This window comes from Pristiophorus japonicus, chromosome 19, assembly GCF_044704955.1.
Source record: "Pristiophorus japonicus isolate sPriJap1 chromosome 19, sPriJap1.hap1, whole genome shotgun sequence".
NCBI lineage: Eukaryota > Metazoa > Chordata > Chondrichthyes > Pristiophoridae > Pristiophorus > Pristiophorus japonicus.
Genome location: NC_091995.1, coordinates 79,744,704 through 79,768,706, shown reverse-complemented (window position 1 = coordinate 79,768,706; position 24,003 = coordinate 79,744,704). Strand labels below are relative to the sequence as shown.

The 24,003-nt window shown below is 36.9% G+C and overlaps 1 protein-coding gene across 1 annotated transcript in view; it reads left to right on the top strand.

The window, feature by feature from the left end:
- Positions 1-24,003, top strand: part of LOC139229981 (glutamate receptor ionotropic, NMDA 2B-like) — a 1,420,117-nt gene that overhangs the window by 895,683 nt on the left and 500,431 nt on the right. The gene's annotated exons all lie outside the window — the stretch shown is intronic.

Below are 24,003 nucleotides of genomic sequence, written 5' to 3'. Positions count from 1 at the left end.
ATGAATCAACCTAAGAGTAATCAATCTGAGAGTGAGTGAATGAGAGTGGATGAGTCTGAGAGAAGTCAGTCTGCGAGAAATAAATCTGAGAGTGAATCAATCTGAGAGTGAATCAGTCTGAGTGTGCATCAATCTGAGATTGAATCAATGTGAGAGTGAATCAATCTAAAAGTGAATCAATCTGAGAGTGTAGCAATATGAGATTGTATCAATCTGAGAGTGTATCAATCTGAAAGTGTATCAATCTGAAAGTGAATCAATCTGAAAGTGAATCAAACTGAGCGTGAATCAATCTGAGAGTGAATCAATCTGAGAGTGAATCAATCGAAGAGTGAATCAGTCTGAGAGTGAATCAATCTGAGAGTGAATTAATCTGAAAGTGAATCAATCTGAAAGTGAATCAATCTGAGAGAGTATAAATCTGAGAGTGACTCAATCTGAAAGTGAATCAATCTGAGAGTGTAGCAATCTGAGAGTGTATAAATCTGAGAGTGACTCAATCTGCAAGTGAATTAATTTGGGAGTGTATTAATCTGAGAGTGCGTCAATCGGACAGTCAATCAATCTGTAAGTGAATCAACCAAAGAGTAATCAATCTGAGAGTGAGTGAATGAGAGTGGATGAGTCTGAGAGAAGTCAGTCTGCGAGAAATCAATCTGAGAGTGAATCAATCTGAGAGTGAATCAGTCTGAGTGTGCATCAATCTGAGATTGAATCAATGTGAGAGTGAATCGATCTAAAAGTGAATCAATCTGAGAGTGTAGCAATCTGAGATTGTATCAATCTGAGAGTGTATCAATCTGAAAGTGTATCAATCTGAAAGTGAATCAATCTGAAAGTGAATCAATCTAAGCGTGAATCAATCTGAGAGTGAATCAATCTGAGAGTGAATCAATCGAAGAGTGAATCAGTCTGAGAGTGAATCAATCTGAGAGTGAATTAATCTGAGAGTGACTCAATCTGAAAGTGAATCAATCTGAGAATGTAGCAATCTGAGAGTGTATCAAACTGAGAGTGACTCAATCTGAAAGTGTATCAATCTGAGAATGAATCAATTTGCGAGTGAATCATTCTGAAAGTGAATCAATCTGAGAGTGTAGCAATCGGAGAGTGTATCAATCTGAGAGTGACTCTATCTGAAAGTGAATCAATCTGAGAGTGTATCAATCTGAGAGTGAATCAATCTGGAAGTGAATCAATCTGAGAGTGAATCAATCTGAGAGTGTATCAATCTGAAAGTGTATCAATCTGAGAGTGAATCAATCTGCGAGTGAATCAGTCTGAGAGTGAATCAATCTGAAAGTGAATCAATCTGAAAGTGAATCACTCTGAAAGTGAATCAATCTGAGCGTGAATCAATCTGAGAGTAAATAATTCGGAGAGTGGTTTAATCTGAGAGTGAATCAATCTGCGAATGAACCAATCTGAGAGAAGTCAGCCAGAGAGAAATCAATCTGTGAGTGAACCAACGTGAGAGGGAATTAATTTGGGAGTGTATCAATCTGAGAGGGCATCAATCGGAGAGTCAATCAATCTGTGAATGAATCAAATGAAGAGTAATCAATCTGAGAGTGAATTAATGAGAGTGAATGAGTCTGAGAGAAGTCTGTCTGAGAGAAATCAATCTGAGAGTGAATCAATCTCAGTAAATAAATCTGAGAGTAATCAGTCTGAGAGGGTATCAATCTGAGACTGAAGCAATCTGAGAGTAATCAGTTTGAGAGTAAATCAACCTGAGAGTGAATTAATTTGAGAGTAATCAGTCTGAGAGTAATCAATGTGCAAGTGAATCAATCTGAAATTGAATAATTCTGGGAGTGAATCAATCTGAGGAGAGTCAGGCGGTGTGAATCAATCTGAGAGTGAATCAATCTGAGAGTGAATCAATCTGAGAGTGAATCAATCTAAAAGTGAATCAATCTGAGAGTGAATCAATCTGAGAGTGAATCAGTCCGAGAGTGAATCAATCAGAGAATGAATCAATGTGAGAGTGAATCAATCGAAGAGTGAATCAGTCTGAGAGTGAATCAATCTGAGAATGAAACAATGTGAAAGTGAATCAATCTGAAAGTGAATCAATCTGAGCGTGAATCAATCTGAGAGTGAATCAATCTGAGAGTGACTCAATCTGAAAGTGAATCAATCTGAACGTGAATCAATCTGAAAGTGAATCAATCTGAGAGTGAATCAATCTGAGAGTGAACCCATCTGAAAGTGAATCAATTTGCGAGTGAATCAATCGGAGAGTGGATCAATCTGAGAGTTAATCAATCTGAAAGTGTATCAATCTGAGTGTGAATCAATCTGAGAGTGAATAAATCTGAAAGTGCACCAATCTGAGAGTGTATCAATCTCAAAGTGAATCAATCTGAAAGTGAATCAATTTGCGAGTGAATCAATCTGAAAGTGAATCAATCTGAGAGTGAATCAATCTGAGAGTGAATCAATCTGAGAGTGAATCAGTCTGAGAGTGAATCAATCTGAAAGTGAATCAATCTGAGAGTGAATCAATCTGAAAGTGTTTCAATCTGAGAGTGACTCAATCTGAAAGTGAATCAATCTGAGAGTGTATCAATCTGAGAGTGACTCAATCTGAGAGTGACTCAATCCGACAGTGTAGCAATCTGAGAGTGTATCAATCTGAGACTTACTCAATCTGAGACTTACTCAATCTGACAGTGAATCAATCTGAGAGTGAATCAGTCTGAAAGTGAATCAATCTGAGAGTGAATCAATCTGAAAGTGAATCAATCTGAGAGTGTATCAATCTGAGAGTGTATCAATCTGAGAATGAATCAATGTGAGAGTGAATCAATCTAAAAGTGACTCAATCTGAGAGTGAATCAATCGAAGAGTGAATCAGTCTGAGAGTGAATCAATCTGAGAGTGAATTAATCTGAAAGTGAATCAATCTGAAAGTGAATCAATCTGAGAGAGTATTAATCTGAGAGTGACTCAATCTGAAAGTGAATCAATCTGAGAATGTAGCAATCTGAGAGTGTATCAAACTGAGAGTGACTCAATCTGAAAGTGTATCAATCTGAGAATGAATCAATTTGCGAGTGAATCATTCTGAAAGTGAATCAATCTGAGAGTGTAGCAATCGGAGAGTGTATCAATCTGAGAGTGACTCTATCTGAAAGTGAATCAATCTGAGAGTGTATCAATCTGAGAGTGAATCAATCTGGAAGTGAATCAATCTGAGAGTGAATCAATCTGAGAGTGTATCAATCTGAAAGTGTATCAATCTGAGAGTGAATCAATCTGCGAGTGAATCAGTCTGAGAGTGAATCAATCTGAAAGTGAATCAATCTGAAAGTGAATCACTCTGAAAATGAATCAATCTGAGCGTGAATCAATCTGAGAGTAAATAATTCGGAGAGTGGTTTAATCTGAGAGTGAATCAATCTGCGAATGAACCAATCTGAGAGAAGTCAGCCAGAGAGAAATCAATCTGTGAGTGAACCAACGTGAGAGGGAATTAATTTGGGAGTGTATCAATCTGAGAGGGCATCAATCGGAGAGTCAATCAATCTGTGAATGAATCAAATGAAGAGTAATCAATCTGAGAGTGAATTAATGAGAGTGAATGAGTCTGAGAGAAGTCTGTCTGAGAGAAATCAATCTGAGAGTGAATCAATCTCAGTAAATAAATCTGAGAGTAATCAGTCTGAGAGGGTATCAATCTGAGACTGAAGCAATCTGAGAGTAATCAGTTTGAGAGTAAATCAACCTGAGAGTGAATTAATTTGAGAGTAATCAGTCTGAGAGTAATCAATGTGCAAGTGAATCAATCAGAAATTGAATAATTCTGGGAGTGAATCAATCTGAGGAGAGTCAGGCGGTGTGAATCAATCTGAGAGTGAATCAATCTGAGAGTGAATCAATCTGAGAGTGAATCAATCTAAAAGTGAATCAATCTGAGAGTGAATCAATCTGAGAGTGAATCAGTCCGAGAGTGAATCAATCAGAGAATGAATCAATGTGAGAGTGAATCAATCGAAGAGTGAATCAGTCTGAGAGTGAATCAATCTGAGAATGAAACAATGTGAAAGTGAATCAATCTGAAAGTGAATCAATCTGAGCGTGAATCAATCTGAGAGTGAATCAATCTGAGAGTGACTCAATCTGAAAGTGAATCAATCTGAACGTGAATCAATCTGAAAGTGAATCAATCTGAGAGTGAATCAATCTGAGAGTGAACCCATCTGAAAGTGAATCGATCTGAAAGTGTATTAATCTGAAAGTGAATCAATCTGAGAGTGAATCAATCGGAGAGTGTATCAATCTGAGAGTGAATCAATCGGAGAGTGGATCAATCTGAGAGTTAATCAATCTGAAAGTGTATCAATCTGAGTGTGAATCAATCTGAGAGTGAATAAATCTGAAAGTGCACCAATCTGAGAGTGTATCAATCTCAAAGTGAATCAATCTGAAAGTGAATCAATTTGCGAGTGAATCAATCTGAAAGTGAATCAATCTGAGAGTGAATCAATCTGAGAGTGAATCAATCTGAGAGTGAATCAGTCTGAGAGTGAATCAATCTGAAAGTGAATCAATCTGAGAGTGAATCAATCTGAAAGTGTTTCAATCTGAGAGTGACTCAATCTGAAAGTGAATCAATCTGAGAGTGTATCAATCTGAGAGTGACTCAATCTGAGAGTGACTCAATCCGACAGTGTAGCAATCTGAGAGTGTATCAATCTGAGACTTACTCAATCTGAGACTTACTCAATCTGACAGTGAATCATTCTGAGAGTGAATCAGTCTGAAAGTGAATCAATCTGAGAGTGAATCAATCTGAAAGTGAATCAATCTGAGAGTGTATCAATCTGAGAGTGTATCAATCTGAGAATGAATCAATGTGAGAGTGAATCAATCTAAAAGTGACTCAATCTGAGAGTGAATCAATCGAAGAGTGAATCAGTCTGAGAGTGAATCAATCTGAGAATGAATCAATGTGAAATTGAATCAATCTGAAAGTGAATCAATCTGAGAGTGAATCAATCTGAGAGTGAATCAATCGGAGAGTGGATCAATCTGAGAGTGAATCAATCTGAAAGTGTATGAATCTGAGTGTGAATCAATCTTAGAGTGAATAAATCTGAAAGTGCACCAATCTGAGAGTGTATCAATCTCAAAGTGAATCAATCTGAAAGTGAATCAATTTGCGAGTGAATCAATCTGAAAGTGAATCAATCTGAGAGTGAATCAATCTGAGAGTGAATCAATCTGAGAGTGAATCAGTCTGAGAGTGAATCAATATGAAAGTGAATCAATCTGAGAGTGAATCAATCTGATATTGTAGCAATCTGAGAGTGTATAAATCTGAGAGTGACTCAATCTGCAAGTGAATTAATTTCAGAGTGAATCAATATGAGAGTGAATCAATCTGAGAGTGAATCAATCTGAAAGTGAATCAATCTGAAAGTGAATCAATCTGGAATGGAATCAATCTGAGAGTGAATCAATCTGAGAGTGAATCAATCTGAAAGTGTATCAATCTGAGAGTGAATCAATCTGAGAGTGAATCAATCTGAGAGTGAATCAAACTGATAGTGTAGCAATCTGAGAGTGCATAAATCTGAGAGTGACTCAATCTGGAAGTGAATTAATTTGAGAGTGAATCAATCTGAGAGTGAATCAATCTGAAAGTGTATCAATCTGAGAGTGAATCAATCTGAGAGTGAATAAATCTGAAAGTGCACCAATCTGAGAGTGTATCAATCTCAAAGTGAATCAATCTGAAAGTGAATCAATTTGCGAGTGAATCAATCTGAAAGTGAATCAATCTGAGAGTGAATCAATCTGAGAGTGAATCAGTCTGAGAGTGAATCAATCTGAAAGTGAATCAATCTGAGAGTGAATCAATCTGAAAGTGTTTCAATCTGAGAGTGACTCAATCTGAAAGTGAATCAATCTGAGAGTGTATCAATCTGAGAGTGACTCAATCTGAGAGTGACTCAATCCGACAGTGTAGCAATCTGAGAGTGTATCAATCTGAGACTTACTCAATCTGAGACTTACTCAATCTGACAGTGAATCAATCTGAGAGTGAATCAGTCTGAAAGTGAATCAATCTGAGAGTGAATCAATCTGAAAGTGAATCAATCTGAGAATGTATCAATCTGAGAGTGTATCAATCTGAGAATGAATCAATGTGAGAGTGAATCAATCTAAAAGTGACTCAATCTGAGAGTGAATCAATCGAAGAGTGAATCAGTCTGAGAGTGAATCAATCTGAGAATGAATCAATGTGAAATTGAATCAATCTGAAAGTGAATCAATCTGAGAGTGAATCAATCTGAGAGTGAATCAATCGGAGAGTGGATCAATCTGAGAGTGAATCAATCTGAAAGTGTATGAATCTGAGTGTGAATCAATCTTAGAGTGAATAAATCTGAAAGTGCACCAATCTGAGAGTGTATCAATCTCAAAGTGAATCAATCTGAAAGTGAATCAATTTGCGAGTGAATCAATCTGAAAGTGAATCAATCTGAGAGTGAATCAATCTGAGAGTGAATCAATCTGAGAGTGAATCAGTCTGAGAGTGAATCAATATGAAAGTGAATCAATCTGAGAGTGAATCAATCTGATATTGTAGCAATCTGAGAGTGTATAAATCTGAGAGTGACTCAATCTGCAAGTGAATTAATTTCAGAGTGAATCAATATGAGAGTGAATCAATCTGAGAGTGAATCAATCTGAAAGTGAATCAATCTGAAAGTGAATCAATCTGGAATGGAATGAATCTGAGAGTGAATCAATCTGAGAGTGAATCAATCTGAAAGTGTATCAATCTGAGAGTGAATCAATCTGAGAGTGAATCAAACTGAGAGTAAATAATTCGGAGAGTGGTTTAATCTGAGAGTGAATCAATCTGCGAATGAACCAATCTGAGAGAAGTCAGCCAGAGAGAAATCAATCTGTGAGTGAACCAACGTGAGAGGGAATTAATTTGGGAGTGTATCAATCTGAGAGGGCATCAATCGGAGAGTCAATCAATCTGTGAATGAATCAAATGAAGAGTAATCAATCTGAGAGTGAATTAATGAGAGTGAATGAGTCTGAGAGAAGTCTGTCTGAGAGAAATCAATCTGAGAGTGAATCAATCTCAGTAAATAAATCTGAGAGTAATCAGTCTGAGAGGGTATCAATCTGAGACTGAAGCAATCTGAGAGTAATCAGTTTGAGAGTAAATCAACCTGAGAGTGAATTAATTTGAGAGTAATCAGTCTGAGAGTAATCAATGTGCAAGTGAATCAATCTGAAATTGAATAATTCTGGGAGTGAATCAATCTGAGGAGAGTCAGGCGGTGTGAATCAATCTGAGAGTGAATCAATCTGAGAGTGAATCAATCTGAGAGTGAATCAATCTAAAAGTGAATCAATCTGAGAGTGAATCAATCTGAGAGTGAATCAGTCCGAGAGTGAATCAATCAGAGAATGAATCAATGTGAGAGTGAATCAATCGAAGAGTGAATCAGTCTGAGAGTGAATCAATCTGAGAATGAAACAATGTGAAAGTGAATCAATCTGAAAGTGAATCAATCTGAGCGTGAATCAATCTGAGAGTGAATCAATCTGAGAGTGACTCAATCTGAAAGTGAATCAATCTGAACGTGAATCAATCTGAAAGTGAATCAATCTGAGAGTGAATCAATCTGAGAGTGAACCCATCTGAAAGTGAATCGATCTGAAAGTGTATTAATCTGAAAGTGAATCAATCTGAGAGTGAATCAATCGGAGAGTGTATCAATCTGAGAGTGAATCAATCGGAGAGTGGATCAATCTGAGAGTTAATCAATCTGAAAGTGTATCAATCTGAGTGTGAATCAATCTGAGAGTGAATAAATCTGAAAGTGCACCAATCTGAGAGTGTATCAATCTCAAAGTGAATCAATCTGAAAGTGAATCAATTTGCGAGTGAATCAATCTGAAAGTGAATCAATCTGAGAGTGAATCAATCTGAGAGTGAATCAATCTGAGAGTGAATCAGTCTGAGAGTGAATCAATCTGAAAGTGAATCAATCTGAGAGTGAATCAATCTGAAAGTGTTTCAATCTGAGAGTGACTCAATCTGAAAGTGAATCAATCTGAGAGTGTATCAATCTGAGAGTGACTCAATCTGAGAGTGACTCAATCCGACAGTGTAGCAATCTGAGAGTGTATCAATCTGAGACTTACTCAATCTGAGACTTACTCAATCTGACAGTGAATCAATCTGAGAGTGAATCAGTCTGAAAGTGAATCAATCTGAGAGTGAATCAATCTGAAAGTGAATCAATCTGAGAGTGTATCAATCTGAGAGTGTATCAATCTGAGAATGAATCAATGTGAGAGTGAATCAATCTAAAAGTGACTCAATCTGAGAGTGAATCAATCGAACAGTGAATCAGTCTGAGAGTGAATCAATCTGAGAGTGAATTAATCTGAAAGTGAATCAATCTGAAAGTGAATCAATCTGAGAGAGTATTAATCTGAGAGTGACTCAATCTGAAAGTGAATCAATCTGAGAATGTAGCAATCTGAGAGTGTATCAAACTGAGAGTGACTCAATCTGAAAGTGTATCAATCTGAGAATGAATCAATTTGCGAGTGAATCATTCTGAAAGTGAATCAATCTGAGAGTGTAGCAATCGGAGAGTGTATCAATCTGAGAGTGACTCTATCTGAAAGTGAATCAATCTGAGAGTGTATCAATCTGAGAGTGAATCAATCTGGAAGTGAATCAATCTGAGAGTGAATCAATCTGAGAGTGTATCAATCTGAAAGTGTATCAATCTGAGAGTGAATCAATCTGCGAGTGAATCAGTCTGAGAGTGAATCAATCTGAAAGTGAATCAATCTGAAAGTGAATCACTCTGAAAATGAATCAATCTGAGCGTGAATCAATCTGAGAGTAAATAATTCGGAGAGTGGTTTAATCTGAGAGTGAATCAATCTGCGAATGAACCAATCTGAGAGAAGTCAGCCAGAGAGAAATCAATCTGTGAGTGAACCAACGTGAGAGGGAATTAATTTGGGAGTGTATCAATCTGAGAGGGCATCAATCGGAGAGTCAATCAATCTGTGAATGAATCAAATGAAGAGTAATCAATCTGAGAGTGAATTAATGAGAGTGAATGAGTCTGAGAGAAGTCTGTCTGAGAGAAATCAATCTGAGAGTGAATCAATCTCAGTAAATAAATCTGAGAGTAATCAGTCTGAGAGGGTATCAATCTGAGACTGAAGCAATCTGAGAGTAATCAGTTTGAGAGTAAATCAACCTGAGAGTGAATTAATTTGAGAGTAATCAGTCTGAGAGTAATCAATGTGCAAGTGAATCAATCAGAAATTGAATAATTCTGGGAGTGAATCAATCTGAGGAGAGTCAGGCGGTGTGAATCAATCTGAGAGTGAATCAATCTGAGAGTGAATCAATCTGAGAGTGAATCAATCTAAAAGTGAATCAATCTGAGAGTGAATCAATCTGAGAGTGAATCAGTCCGAGAGTGAATCAATCAGAGAATGAATCAATGTGAGAGTGAATCAATCGAAGAGTGAATCAGTCTGAGAGTGAATCAATCTGAGAATGAAACAATGTGAAAGTGAATCAATCTGAAAGTGAATCAATCTGAGCGTGAATCAATCTGAGAGTGAATCAATCTGAGAGTGACTCAATCTGAAAGTGAATCAATCTGAACGTGAATCAATCTGAAAGTGAATCAATCTGAGAGTGAATCAATCTGAGAGTGAACCCATCTGAAAGTGAATCGATCTGAAAGTGTATTAATCTGAAAGTGAATCAATCTGAGAGTGAATCAATCGGAGAGTGTATCAATCTGAGAGTGAATCAATCGGAGAGTGGATCAATCTGAGAGTTAATCAATCTGAAAGTGTATCAATCTGAGTGTGAATCAATCTGAGAGTGAATAAATCTGAAAGTGCACCAATCTGAGAGTGTATCAATCTCAAAGTGAATCAATCTGAAAGTGAATCAATTTGCGAGTGAATCAATCTGAAAGTGAATCAATCTGAGAGTGAATCAATCTGAGAGTGAATCAATCTGAGAGTGAATCAGTCTGAGAGTGAATCAATCTGAAAGTGAATCAATCTGAGAGTGAATCAATCTGAAAGTGTTTCAATCTGAGAGTGACTCAATCTGAAAGTGAATCAATCTGAGAGTGTATCAATCTGAGAGTGACTCAATCTGAGAGTGACTCAATCCGACAGTGTAGCAATCTGAGAGTGTATCAATCTGAGACTTACTCAATCTGAGACTTACTCAATCTGACAGTGAATCAATCTGAGAGTGAATCAGTCTGAAAGTGAATCAATCTGAGAGTGAATCAATCTGAAAGTGAATCAATCTGAGAGTGTATCAATCTGAGAGTGTATCAATCTGAGAATGAATCAATGTGAGAGTGAATCAATCTAAAAGTGACTCAATCTGAGAGTGAATCAATCGAAGAGTGAATCAGTCTGAGAGTGAATCAATCTGAGAATGAATCAATGTGAAATTGAATCAATCTGAAAGTGAATCAATCTGAGAGTGAATCAATCTGAGAGTGAATCAATCGGAGAGTGGATCAATCTGAGAGTGAATCAATCTGAAAGTGTATGAATCTGAGTGTGAATCAATCTTAGAGTGAATAAATCTGAAAGTGCACCAATCTGAGAGTGTATCAATCTCAAAGTGAATCAATCTGAAAGTGAATCAATTTGCGAGTGAATCAATCTGAAAGTGAATCAATCTGAGAGTGAATCAATCTGAGAGTGAATCAATCTGAGAGTGAATCAGTCTGAGAGTGAATCAATATGAAAGTGAATCAATCTGAGAGTGAATCAATCTGATATTGTAGCAATCTGAGAGTGTATAAATCTGAGAGTGACTCAATCTGCAAGTGAATTAATTTCAGAGTGAATCAATATGAGAGTGAATCAATCTGAGAGTGAATCAATCTGAAAGTGAATCAATCTGGAATGGAATCAATCTGAGAGTGAATCAATCTGAGAGTGAATCAATCTGAAAGTGTATCAATCTGAGAGTGAATCAATCTGAGAGTGAATCAATCTGAGAGTGAATCAAACTGATAGTGTAGCAATCTGAGAGTGCATAAATCTGAGAGTGACTCAATCTGGAAGTGAATTAATTTGAGAGTGAATCAATCTGAAAGTGAATCAATCTGAAAGTGTATCAATCTGAGAGTGAATCAATCTGAGAGTGAATAAATCTGAAAGTGCACCAATCTGAGAGTGTATCAATCTCAAAGTGAATCAATCTGAAAGTGAATCAATTTGCGAGTGAATCAATCTGAAAGTGAATCAATCTGAGAGTGAATCAATCTGAGAGTGAATCAGTCTGAGAGTGAATCAATCTGAAAGTGAATCAATCTGAGAGTGAATCAATCTGAAAGTGTTTCAATCTGAGAGTGACTCAATCTGAAAGTGAATCAATCTGAGAGTGTATCAATCTGAGAGTGACTCAATCTGAGAGTGACTCAATCCGACAGTGTAGCAATCTGAGAGTGTATCAATCTGAGACTTACTCAATCTGAGACTTACTCAATCTGACAGTGAATCAATCTGAGAGTGAATCAGTCTGAAAGTGAATCAATCTGAGAGTGAATCAATCTGAAAGTGAATCAATCTGAGAATGTATCAATCTGAGAGTGTATCAATCTGAGAATGAATCAATGTGAGAGTGAATCAATCTAAAAGTGACTCAATCTGAGAGTGAATCAATCGAAGAGTGAATCAGTCTGAGAGTGAATCAATCTGAGAATGAATCAATGTGAAATTGAATCAATCTGAAAGTGAATCAATCTGAGAGTGAATCAATCTGAGAGTGAATCAATCGGAGAGTGGATCAATCTGAGAGTGAATCAATCTGAAAGTGTATGAATCTGAGTGTGAATCAATCTTAGAGTGAATAAATCTGAAAGTGCACCAATCTGAGAGTGTATCAATCTCAAAGTGAATCAATCTGAAAGTGAATCAATTTGCGAGTGAATCAATCTGAAAGTGAATCAATCTGAGAGTGAATCAATCTGAGAGTGAATCAATCTGAGAGTGAATCAGTCTGAGAGTGAATCAATATGAAAGTGAATCAATCTGAGAGTGAATCAATCTGATATTGTAGCAATCTGAGAGTGTATAAATCTGAGAGTGACTCAATCTGCAAGTGAATTAATTTCAGAGTGAATCAATATGAGAGTGAATCAATCTGAGAGTGAATCAATCTGAAAGTGAATCAATCTGAAAGTGAATCAATCTGGAATGGAATGAATCTGAGAGTGAATCAATCTGAGAGTGAATCAATCTGAAAGTGTATCAATCTGAGAGTGAATCAATCTGAGAGTGAATCAATCTGAGAGTGAATCAAACTGATAGTGTAGCAATCTGAGAGTGCATAAATCTGAGAGTGACTCAATCTGGAAGTGAATTAATTTGAGAGTGAATCAATCTGAGAGTGAATCAATCTGAAAGTGTATCAATCTGAGAGTGTATCAATCTGAGAGTGAATCAATCTGAGAGTGAATCAAACTGATAGTGTAGCAATCTGAGAGTGAATCAATCTGAGAGTGAATCAAATTGAAGTGTAGCAATCTGAGAGTGTATAAATCTGAGAGTGACTCAATCTGCAAGTGAATTAATTTGAGAGTGAATCAATCTGAGAGTGAATCAAACTGATAGTGTAGCAATCTGAGAGTGAATCAATCTGAGAGTGAATCAAACTGAAGTGTAGCAATCTGAGAGTGTATAAATCTGAGAGTGACTCAATCTGCAAGTGAATTAATTTGGGAGTTTATTAATCTGAGAGTGCGTCAATCGGACAGTCAATCAATCTGTGAATGAATCAACCTAAGAGTAATCAATCTGAGAGTGAGTGAATGAGAGTGGATGAGTCTGAGAGAAGTCAGTCTGCGAGAAATCAATCTGAGAGTGAATCAATCTGAGAGTGAATCAGTCTGAGTGTGCATCAATCTGAGAATGAATCAATGTGAGAGTGAATCAATCTAAAAGTGAATCAATCTGAGAGTGTAGCAATATGAGATTGTATCAATCTGAGAGTGTATCAATCTGAAAGTGTATCAATCTGAAAGTGAATCAATCTGAAAGTGAATCAAACTGAGCGTGAATCAATCTGAGAGTGAATCAATCTGAGAGTGAATCAATCGAAGAGTGAATCAGTCTGAGAGTGAATCAATCTGAGAGTGAATTAATCTGAAAGTAATCAATCTGAAAGTGAATCAATCTGAGAGAGTATAAATCTGAGAGTGACTCAATCTGAGAGTGTATAAATCTGAGAGTGACTCAATCTGCAAGTGAATTAATTTGGGAGTGTATTAATCTGAGAGTGCGTCAATCGGACAGTCAATCAATCTGTAAGTGAATCAACCAAAGAGTAATCAATCTGAGAGTGAGTGAATGAGAGTGGATGAGTCTGAGAGAAGTCAGTCTGCGAGAAATCAATCTGAGAGTGAATCAATCTGAGAGTGAATCAGTCTGAGTGTGCATCAATCTGAGATTGAATCAATGTGAGAGTGAATCGATCTAAAAGTGAATCAATCTGAGAGTGTAGCAATCTGAGATTGTATCAATCTGAGAGTGTATCAATCTGAAAGTGTATCAATCTGAAAGTGAATCAATCTGAAAGTGAATCAATCTAAGCGTGAATCAATCTGAGAGTGAATCAATCTGAGAGTGAATCAATCGAAGAGTGAATCAGTCTGAGAGTGAATCAATCTGAGAGTGAATTAATCTGAAAGTGAATCAATCTGAAAGTGAATCAATCTGAGAGAGTATTAATCTGAGAGTGACTCAATCTGAAAGTGAATCAATCTGAGAATGTAGCAATCTGAGAGTGTATCAAACTGAGAGTGACTCAATCTGAAAGTGTATCAATCTGAGAATGAATCAATTTGCGAGTGAATCATTCTGAAAGTGAATCAATCTGAGAGTGTAGCAATCGGAGTGTTTATCAATCTGAGAGTGACTCTATCTGAAAGTGAATCAATCTGAGAGTGTATCAATCTGAGAGTGAATCAATCTGGAAGTGAATCAATCTGAGAGTGAATCAATCTGAGAGTGTATCAATCTGAAAGTGTATCAATCTGAGAGTGAATCAATCTGCGAGTGAATCAGTCTGAGAGTGAATCAATCTGAAAGTGAATCAATCTGAAAGTGAATCACTCTGAAAGTGAATCAATCTGAGCGTGAATCAATCTGAGAGTAAATAATTCGGAGAGTGGTTTAATCTGAGAGTGAATCAATCTGCGAATGAACCAATCTGAGAGAAGTCAGCCAGAGAGAAATCAATCTGTGAGTGAACCAACGTGAGAGGGAATTAATTTGGGAGTGTATCAATCTGAGAGGGCATCAATCGGAGAGTCAATCAATCTGTGAATGAATCAAATGAAGAGTAATCAATCTGAGAGTGAATTAATGAGAGTGAATGAGTCTGAGAGAAGTCTGTCTGAGAGAAATCAATCTGAGAGTGAATCAATCTCAGTAAATAAATCTGAGAGTAATCAGTCTGAGAGGGTATCAATCTGAGACTGAAGCAATCTGAGAGTAATCAGTTTGAGAGTAAATCAACCTGAGAGTGAATTAATTTGAGAGTAATCAGTCTGAGAGTAATCAATGTGCAAGTGAATTGAGAGTGACTCAATCTGAAAGTGTATCAATCTGAGAATGAATCAATTTGCGAGTGAATCAATCTAAGAGTGAATCAATCTGAAAGTGAATCAATCTGAAAGTGAATCAATCTGAGAGTGAATCAATCTGAAAGTGAATCAATCTGAAAGTGAATCAATCTGAGAGTGAATCAATCTGAGAGTGAATCAATCTGAAAGTGAATCACTCTGAAAGTGAGTCAATCTGAGAGAGTATAAATCTGAGAGTGACTCAATCTGAAAGTGAATCAATCTGAGAGTGTATCAATCTGAAAGTGAATCACTCTGAAAGTGAATCAATCTGAGAGAGTATAAATCTGAAAATGAATCAATCTGAGAGTGTAGCAATTTGAGAGTGTATCAATCTGAGAGTGACTCAATCTGAAAGTGAATCAATCTGAGAGTGTATCAATCTGAGAGTGAATCAATCTGGAAGTGAATCAATCTGAGAGTGAATCAATCTGAGAGTGTATCAATCTGAAAGTGTATCAATCTGAGAGTGAATCAATCTGCGAATGAACCAATCTGAGAGAAGTCAGCCTGAGAGAAATCAATCTGTGAGTGAAACAACGTGAGAGTGAATTAAATTGGGAGTGCAATAATTTGAGAATGCGTCAATCAGAGAGTCAATCAATCTGTGAATGAGTCAACCCAAGAGTAATCAATCTGAGAGTGAATCAATCTGAAAATGAATCAATCTGAGAGTGAATCAATCTGAGGGTGAATCAATTTGCGAGTGAATCAATCTGAAAGTGTCTCAATCTGAGAGTGACTCAGTCTGAAAGTGAATCAATCTGAGAGTGTAGCAATCTGAGAGTGAATCAATTTGAGAGTGTCGCAATCTGAGAGTGTATCATTCTGAGAGTGACGCAATCTTAGAGTGACTGAATCCGACAGTGCAGCAATCTGAGAGTGTATCAATCTGACAGTGACTCAATCTGAAAGTGAATCAATCTGAGAGTGAATCAGTCTGAAAATGAATCAATCTGAGAATGAATTAATCTGAGAGTGAATCAATCTGAAAGTGAATCAATCTGAGAGTGTAGCAATCTGAGAGAGTATAAATCTGAGAGTGACTCAATCTGAAAGTGACTCAATCTGAAAGTGAATCAATCTGAGAGTGAATCAATCTGAGAGTGAATCAATCTGAAAGTGAATCAATCTGAAAGTGTATGAATCTGAAAGTAAATCAATCTGAGAGTGAATCAATCTGAAAGTGAATCAATCTGAGAGTGAATCAATCTGAAAGTGAATCAATCTGAGAGTGAATCAATCTGAGAGTGAATCAATCTGAAATTGAATCACTCTGAAAGTGAATCAATCTGAGAGAGTATAAATCTGAGAGTGACTCAATCTGAAAGTGAATCAATCTGAGAGTGTATCAAACTGAGAGTGACTCAATCTGAAAGTGTATCAATCTGAGAATGAATCAATTTGCGAGTGAATCAATCTGAGAGTGAATCAATCTGAAAGTGAATCAATCTGAGAGTGAATCAATCTGAGAGTGAATCAATCTGAAAGTGAATCACTCTGAAAGTGAATCAATCTGAGAGAGTATAAATCTGAGAGTGACTCAATCTGAAAGTGAATCAATCTGAGAGTGTATCAAACTGAGAGTGACTCAATCTGAAAGTGTATCAATCTGAGAATGAATCAATTTGCGAGTGAATCAATCTAAGAGTGAATCAATCTGAAAGTGAATCAATCTGAAAGTGAATCAATCTGAGAGTGAATCAATCTGAGAGTGAATCAATCTGAAAGTGAATCACTCTGAAAGTGAGTCAATCTGAGAGAGTATAAATCTGAGAGTGACTCAATCTGAAAGTGAATCAATCTGAGAGTGTATCAATCTGAAAGTGAATCACTCTGAAAGTGAATCAATCTGAGAGAGTATAAATCTGAAAATGAATCAATCTGAGAGTGTAGCAATTTGAGAGTGTATCAATCTGAGAGTGACTCAATCTGAAAGTGAATCAATCTGAGAGTGTATCAATCTGAGAGTGAATCAATCTGGAAGTGAATCAATCTGAGAGTGAATCAATCTGAGAGTGTATCAATCTGAAAGTGTATCAATCTGAGAGTGAATCAATCTGCGAATGAACCAATCTGAGAGAAGTCAGCCTGAGAGAAATCAATCTGTGAGTGAAACAACGTGAGAGTGAATTAAATTGGGAGTGCAATAATTTGAGAATGCGTCAATCAGAGAGTCAATCAATCTGTGAATGAGTCAACCCAAGAGTAATCAATCTGAGAGTGAATCAATCTGAAAATGAATCAATCTGAGAGTGAATCAATCTGAGGGTGAATCAATTTGCGAGTGAATCAATCTGAAAGTGTCTCAATCTGAGAGTGACTCAGCCTGAAAGTGAATCAATCTGAGAGTGTAGCAATCTGAGAGTGAATCAATTTGAGAGTGTCGCAATCTGAGAGTGTATCAATCTGAGAGTGACGCAATCTTAGAGTGACTGAATCCGACAGTGCAGCAATCTGAGAGTGTATCAATCTGACAGTGACTCAATCTGAAAGTGAATCAAACTGAGAGTGAATCAGTCTGAAAATGAATCAATCTGAGAATGAATTAATCTGAGAGTGAATCAATCTGAAAGTGAATCAATCTGAGAGTGTAGCATTCTGAGAGAGTATAAATCGGAGAGTGACTCAATCTGAAAGTGACTCAATCTGAAAGTGAATCAATCTGAGAGTGAATCAATCAGGGAGTGAATCAATCTGAAAGTGAATCAATCTGAAAGTGTATGAATCTGAAAGTGAATCAATCTGAGAGAGAATCAATCTGAAAGTGAATCAATCTGAGAGTGAATCAATCTGAAAGTGAATCAATCTGAGAGTGAATCAATCTGAGAGTGAATCAATCTGAAAGTGAATCAATCTGAAAGCGTATTAATCTGAAAATGAATCATCCTGAGAGTGAATTAATCTGAGAGTGTATCAATCTAAGAGTGTATCAATCTAAGAGTGAATAATTCGGAGAGTGGTTTAATCTGAGAGTGAATCAATCTGCGAATGAACCAATCTGAGAGAAGTCAGCCTGAGAGAAATCAATCTGTGAGTGAACCAAAGTGAGAGGGAATTAATTTGGGAGTGTATCAATCTGAGAGGGCGTCAATCGGAGAGTCAATCAATCTGTGAATGAATCAAATGAAGAGTAATCAATCTGAGAGTGAATTAATGAGGGTGAATGAGTCTGAGAGAAGTCAGTGTGAGAGGAATCAATCTGAGAGTGAATCAATCTCAGTGAATAAATCTGAGAGTAATCAGTCTGAGAGGGTATCAATCTGAGACTGAAGCAATCTGAGAGTAATCAGGTTGAGAGTAAATCAACCTGAGAGTGAATTAATTTGAGAGTAATCAGTCTAAGAGTAATCAATGTGCAAGTGAATCAATCTGAAATTGAATAATTCTGGGAGTGAATCAATCTGAGGAGAGTCAGGCGGTGTGAATCAATCTGAGAGTGAATCAATCTGAGAGTGAATCAATCTGAAAGTGAATCAATCTGAAAGTGAATCAATCTGGAATGGAATCAATCTGAGAGTGAATCAATCTGAGAGTGAATCAATCTGAAAGTGTATCAATCTGACAGTGAATCAAACTGAGAGTGAATCAATCTGAAAGTGCATCAATCTGAAATTGTATCAACCTGAGAGTGAATCAATCTGAGAGTGAATCAAACCGACAGTGTAGCAATCTGAGAGTGTATAAATCTGAGAGTGACTCAATCTGCAAGTGAATTAATTTGAGAGTGAATCAATCTGAGAGAGTATAAATCTGAGAGTGACTCAATCTGAAAGTGAATCAATCTGAGAGTGTAGCAATCTGAGAGTGTATTAAACTGAGAGTGACTCAATCTGAAAGTGTATCAATCTGAGAATGAATCAATTTGCGAGTGAATCATTCTGAAAGTGAAGCAATCTGAGAGTGTATAAATCTGAGAGTGACTCAATCTGCAAGTGAATTAATTTGAGAGTGAATCAATCTGAGAGAGTATAAATCTGAGAGTGACTCAATCTGAAAGTGAATCAATCTGAGAGTGTAGCAATCTGAGAGTGTATCAAACTGAGAGTGACTCAATCTGAAAGTGTATCAATCTGAGAATGAATCAATTTGGGAGTGAATCATTCTGAAAGTGAATCAATCTGAGAGTGTAGCAATCTGAGAGTGTATCAATCTGAGAGTGACTCAATCTGAAAGTGAATCAATCTGAGAGTGTATCAATCTGAGAGTGAATCAATCTGGAAGTGAATCAATCTGAGAGTGAATCAATCTGAGAGTGTATCAATCTGAAAGTGTATCAATCTGAGAGTGAATCAATCTGCGAATGAACCAATCTGAGAGAAGTCAGCCTGAGAGAAATCAATCTGTGAGTGAACCAACGTGAGAGTGAATTAAATTGGGAGTGTATCAATTTGAGAGTGCGTCAATCGGAGAGTCAATCAATCTGTGAATGAGTCAACCTAAGAGTAATCAATCTGAGAGTTAATTAATGAGAGTGAATGAGTCTGAGAGAAGTCAGTCTGAGAGAAATCATTCTGAGGGTGAATCAATCTCAGTGAATAAATCTGAGAGTAATCAGTCTGAGAGGGTATCAATCTGAGACTGAAGCAATCCGAGAGAAATCAGTCTGAGTGTAAATCAACCTGAGAGTGAATTAATTTGAGAGTAATCAATCTGAAAGTGAATCAATTTGCGAGTGAATCAATTTGAAAGTGAATCAATCTGAGAGTGAATCAATTTGCGAGAGAATCAATCTGAAAGTGTCTCAATCTGAGAGTGACTCAATCTGAAAGTGAATCAAATGAGAGTGTAGCAATCTGAGAGTGAATCAATCTGAGAGTGTAGCAATCTGAGAGTGTATCAATCTGAGAGTGACGCAATCTTAGAGTGACTCAATCCGACAGTGTAGCAATCTGAGAGTGTATCAATCTGAGAGTGACTCAATCTGAAAGTGAATCAATCTGAGAGTGAATCAGTCTGAAAATGAATCAATCTGAGAATGAATTAATCTGAGAGTGAATCAATCTGAAAGTGAATCAATCTGAGAGTGTAGCAATCTGAGAGAGTATAAATCTGAGAGTGACTCAATCTGAAAGTGACTCAATCTGAAAGTGAATCAATCTGAGAGTGAATCAATCTGAGAGTGAATCAATCTGAAAGTGAATCAATCTGAAAGTGTATGAATCTGAAAGTAAATCAATCTGAGAGTGAATCAATCTGAAAGTGAATCAATCTGAGAGTGAATCAATCTGAGAGTGAATCAATCTGAAAGTGAATCACTCTGAAAGTGAATCAATCTGAGAGAGTATAAATCTGAGAGTGACTCAATCTGAAAGTGAATCAATCTGAGAGTGTATCAAACTGAGAGTGACTCAATCTGAAAGTGTATCAATCTGAGAATGAATCAATTTGCGAGTGAATCAATCTAAGAGTGAATCAATCTGAAAATGAATCAATCTGAAAGTGAATCAATCTGAGAGTGAATCAATCTGAGAGTGAATCAATCTGAAAGTGAATCACTCTGAAAGTGAGTCAATCTGAGAGAGTATAAATCTGAGAGTGACTCAATCTGAAAGTGAATCAATCTGAGAGTGTATCAATCTGAAAGTGAATCACTCTGAAAGTGAATCAATCTGAGAGAGTATAAATCTGAAAATGAATCAATCTGAGAGTGTAGCAATTTGAGAGTGACTCAGTCTGAAAGTGAATCAATCTGAGAGTGTAGCAATCTGAGAGTGAATCAATTTGAGAGTGTAGCAATCTGAGAGTGTATCAATCTGAGAGTGACGCAATCTTAGAGTGACTCAATCCGACAGTGCAGCAATCTGAGAGTGTATCAATCTGACAGTGACTCAATCTGAAAGTGAATCAAACTGAGAGTGAATCAGTCTGAAAATGAATCAATCTGAGAATGAATTAATCTGAGAGTGAATCAATCTGAAAGTGAATCAATCTGAGAGTGTAGCAATCTGAGAGAGTATAAATCGGAGAGTGACTCAATCTGAAAGTGACTCAATCTGAAAGTGAATCAATCTGAGAGTGAATCAATCAGGGAGTGAATCAATCTGAAAGCGAATCAATCTGAAAGTGTATGAATCTGAAAGTGAATCAATCTGAGAGAGAATCAATCTGAAAGTGAATCACTCTGAAAGTGAATCAATCTGAGAGAATATAAATCTGAAAATGAATCAATCTGAGAGTGTAGCAATTTGAGAGTGTATCAATCTGAGAGTGACTCAATCTGTAAGTGAATCAATCTGAGAGTGTATCAATCTGAGAGTGAATCAATCTGGAAGTGAATCAATCTGAGAGTGAATCAATCTGAGAGTGTATCAATCTGAAAGTGTATCAATCTGAGAGTGAATCAATCTGCGAATGAACCAATCTGAGAGAAGTCAGCCTGAGAGAAATCAATCTGTGAGTGAAACAACGTGAGAGTGAATTAAATTGGGAGTGCAATAATTTGAGAATGCGTCAATCAGAGAGTCAATCAATCTGTGAATGAGTCAACCCAAGAGTAATCAATCTGAGAGTGAATCAATCTGAACGTGAATCAATCTGAGAGTGAATCAATCTGAGGGTGAATCAATTTGCGAGTGAATCAATCTGAAAGTGTCTCAATCTGAGAGTGACTCAGTCTGAAAGTGAATCAATCTGAGAGTGTAGCAATCTGAGAGTGAATCAATTGAGAGTGTAGCAATCTGAGAGTGTATCATTCTGAGAGTGACGCAATCTTAGAGTGACTCAATCCGACAGTGCAGCAATCTGAGAGTGTATCAATCTGACAGTGACTCAATCTGAAAGTGAATCAAACTGAGAGTGAATCAGTCTGAAAATGAATCAATCTGAGAATGAATTAATCTGAGAGTGAATCAATCTGAAAGTGAATCAATCTGAGAGTGTAGCAATCTGAGAGAGTATAAATCGGAGAGTGACTCAATCTGAAAGTGACTCAATCTGAAAGTGAATCAATCTGAGAGAGAATCAATCTGAAAGTGAATCAATCTGAGAGTGAATCAATCTGAAAGTGAATCAATCTGAGAGTGAATCAATCTGAGAGTGAATCAATCAGGGAGTGAATGCATCTGAAAGTGAATCAATCTGAAAGTGTATGAATCTGAAAGTGAATCAATCTGAGAGAGAATCAATCTGAAAGTGAATCAATCTGAGAGTGAATCAATCTGAAAGTGAATCAATCTGAGAGTGAATCAATCTGAGAGTGAATCAATCTGAAAGTGAATCAATCTGAAAGCGTATTAATCTGAAAATGAATCAATCTGAGAGTGAATTAATCTGAGAGTGTATCAATCTAAGAGTGAATAATTCGGAGAGTGGTTTAATCTGAGAGTGAATCAATCTGCGAATGAACCAATCTGAGAGAAGTCAGCCTGAGAGAAATCAATCTGTGAGTGAACCAAAGTGAGAGGGAATTAATTTGGGAGTGTATCAATCTGAGAGGGCGTCAATCGGAGAGTCAATCAATCTGTGAATGAATCAAATGAAGAGTAATCAATCTGAGAGTGAATTAATGAGGGTGAATGAGTCTGAGAGAAGTCAGTCTGAGAGGAATCAATCTGAGAGTGAATCAATCTCAGTGAATAAATCTGAGAGTAATCAGGTTGAGAGTAAATCAACCTGAGAGTGAATTAATTTGAGAGTAATCAGTCTGAGAGTAAGCAATGTGCAAGTGAATCAATCTGAAATTGAATAATTCTGGGAGTGAATCAATCTGAGGAGAGTCAGGCGGTGTGAATCAATCTGAGAGTGAATCAATCTGAGAGTGAATCAATCTGAATGTGAATCAATCTGAAAGTGAATCAATCTGGAATGGAATCAATCTGAGAGTGAATCAATCTGAGAGTGAATCAATCTGAAAGTGTATCAATCTGACAGTGAATCAATCGGAGAGTGAATCAATCTGAAAGTGCATCAATCTGAAAGTGTATCAATCTGAGAGTGAATCAATCTGAGAGTGAATCAAACTGATAGTGTAGCAATCTGAGAGTGTATAAATCTGAAAGTGACTCAATCTGCAAGTGAATTAATTTGGGAGTGTATCAATCTGAGAGTGCGTCAATCGGAGAGTCATTAAATCTGTGAATGAATCAACCTAAGAGTAATCAATCTGACAGTGAGTGAATGAGAGTGGATGAGTCTGAGAGAAGTCAGTCGGAGAGAAATCAATCTGAGAGTGAATAAATCTGAGAGTGAATCAGTCTGAGTGTGCATCAATCTGAGATTGAATCAATGTGAGAGTGAATCAATCTGAAAGTGAATCAATCTGAGAGTGAATCAATCGAAGAGTGAATCAGTCTGAGAGTGAATCAATCTGAGAGTGAATCAATCTGAAAGTGAATCAATCTGAAAGTGAATCAATCTGAAAGTATATTAATCTGAAAGTGAATCAATCTGAGAGTGAATTTATCTGAGAGTGTATCAATCTGAGAGTTAATCAATCGGAGAGTGGATCAATCTGAGAGTGAATCAATCTGAAAGTGTATCAATCTGAGCGTAAATCAATCTAAGAGTGAATCAATCTGAAAGTGCTCCAATCTGAGAGTGTATCAATCTCAAAGTGAATCAATCTGAGGTCGTATCAATCTGAGAGTGTGTCAATCTGAGAGTGAATCAATCTGAGAGTGTATCAATCTGAGAGTGAATCAATTTGCGAGTGAATCAATCTGAAAGTGAATCAAATTGCGAGTGAATCAATCTGAAAGTGTCTCAATCTGAGAGTGACTCAATCTGAAAGTGAATCAATCTGAGAGTGTAGCAATCTGAGAGTGAAACAATGTGAGAGTGTTGCAATCTGAGAGTGTAACAATCTGAGAGTGGCTCAATCTTAGAGTGACTCAATCTGAAAGTGAATCAATCTCAGAGTGAATCAATCTGAAAGTGAATCAATCTGAGAGTGAATCAATCTGAGAGTGAATCAATCGAAGAGTGAATCAATCTGAAAGTGAATCAATCTGAAAGTGTATTAATCTGAAAGTGAATCAATCTGGAAGTGAATCAATCTGAGAGTGAATCAATCTGAGAGTGAATCAATCTGAAAGTGAATTAATCTGAAAGTGACTTAATCTGCAAGTGAATTAATTTGGGAATGTATCAATCTGAGAGTGCGTCAATCGGAGAGTCAATCAATCTGTGAATGAATCAACCGAAGAGTAATCAATCTGAGAGTGAATGAATGAGAGTGAATGAGTCTGCGAGAAGTCAGTCTGAGAGAAATCAATCTGAGACTGAATCAATCTGAGAGTGAATCAGTCTGAGTGTGCATCAATCTGAGATTGAATCAACGTGAGAGTGAATCAATCTAAAAGTGAATCAATCT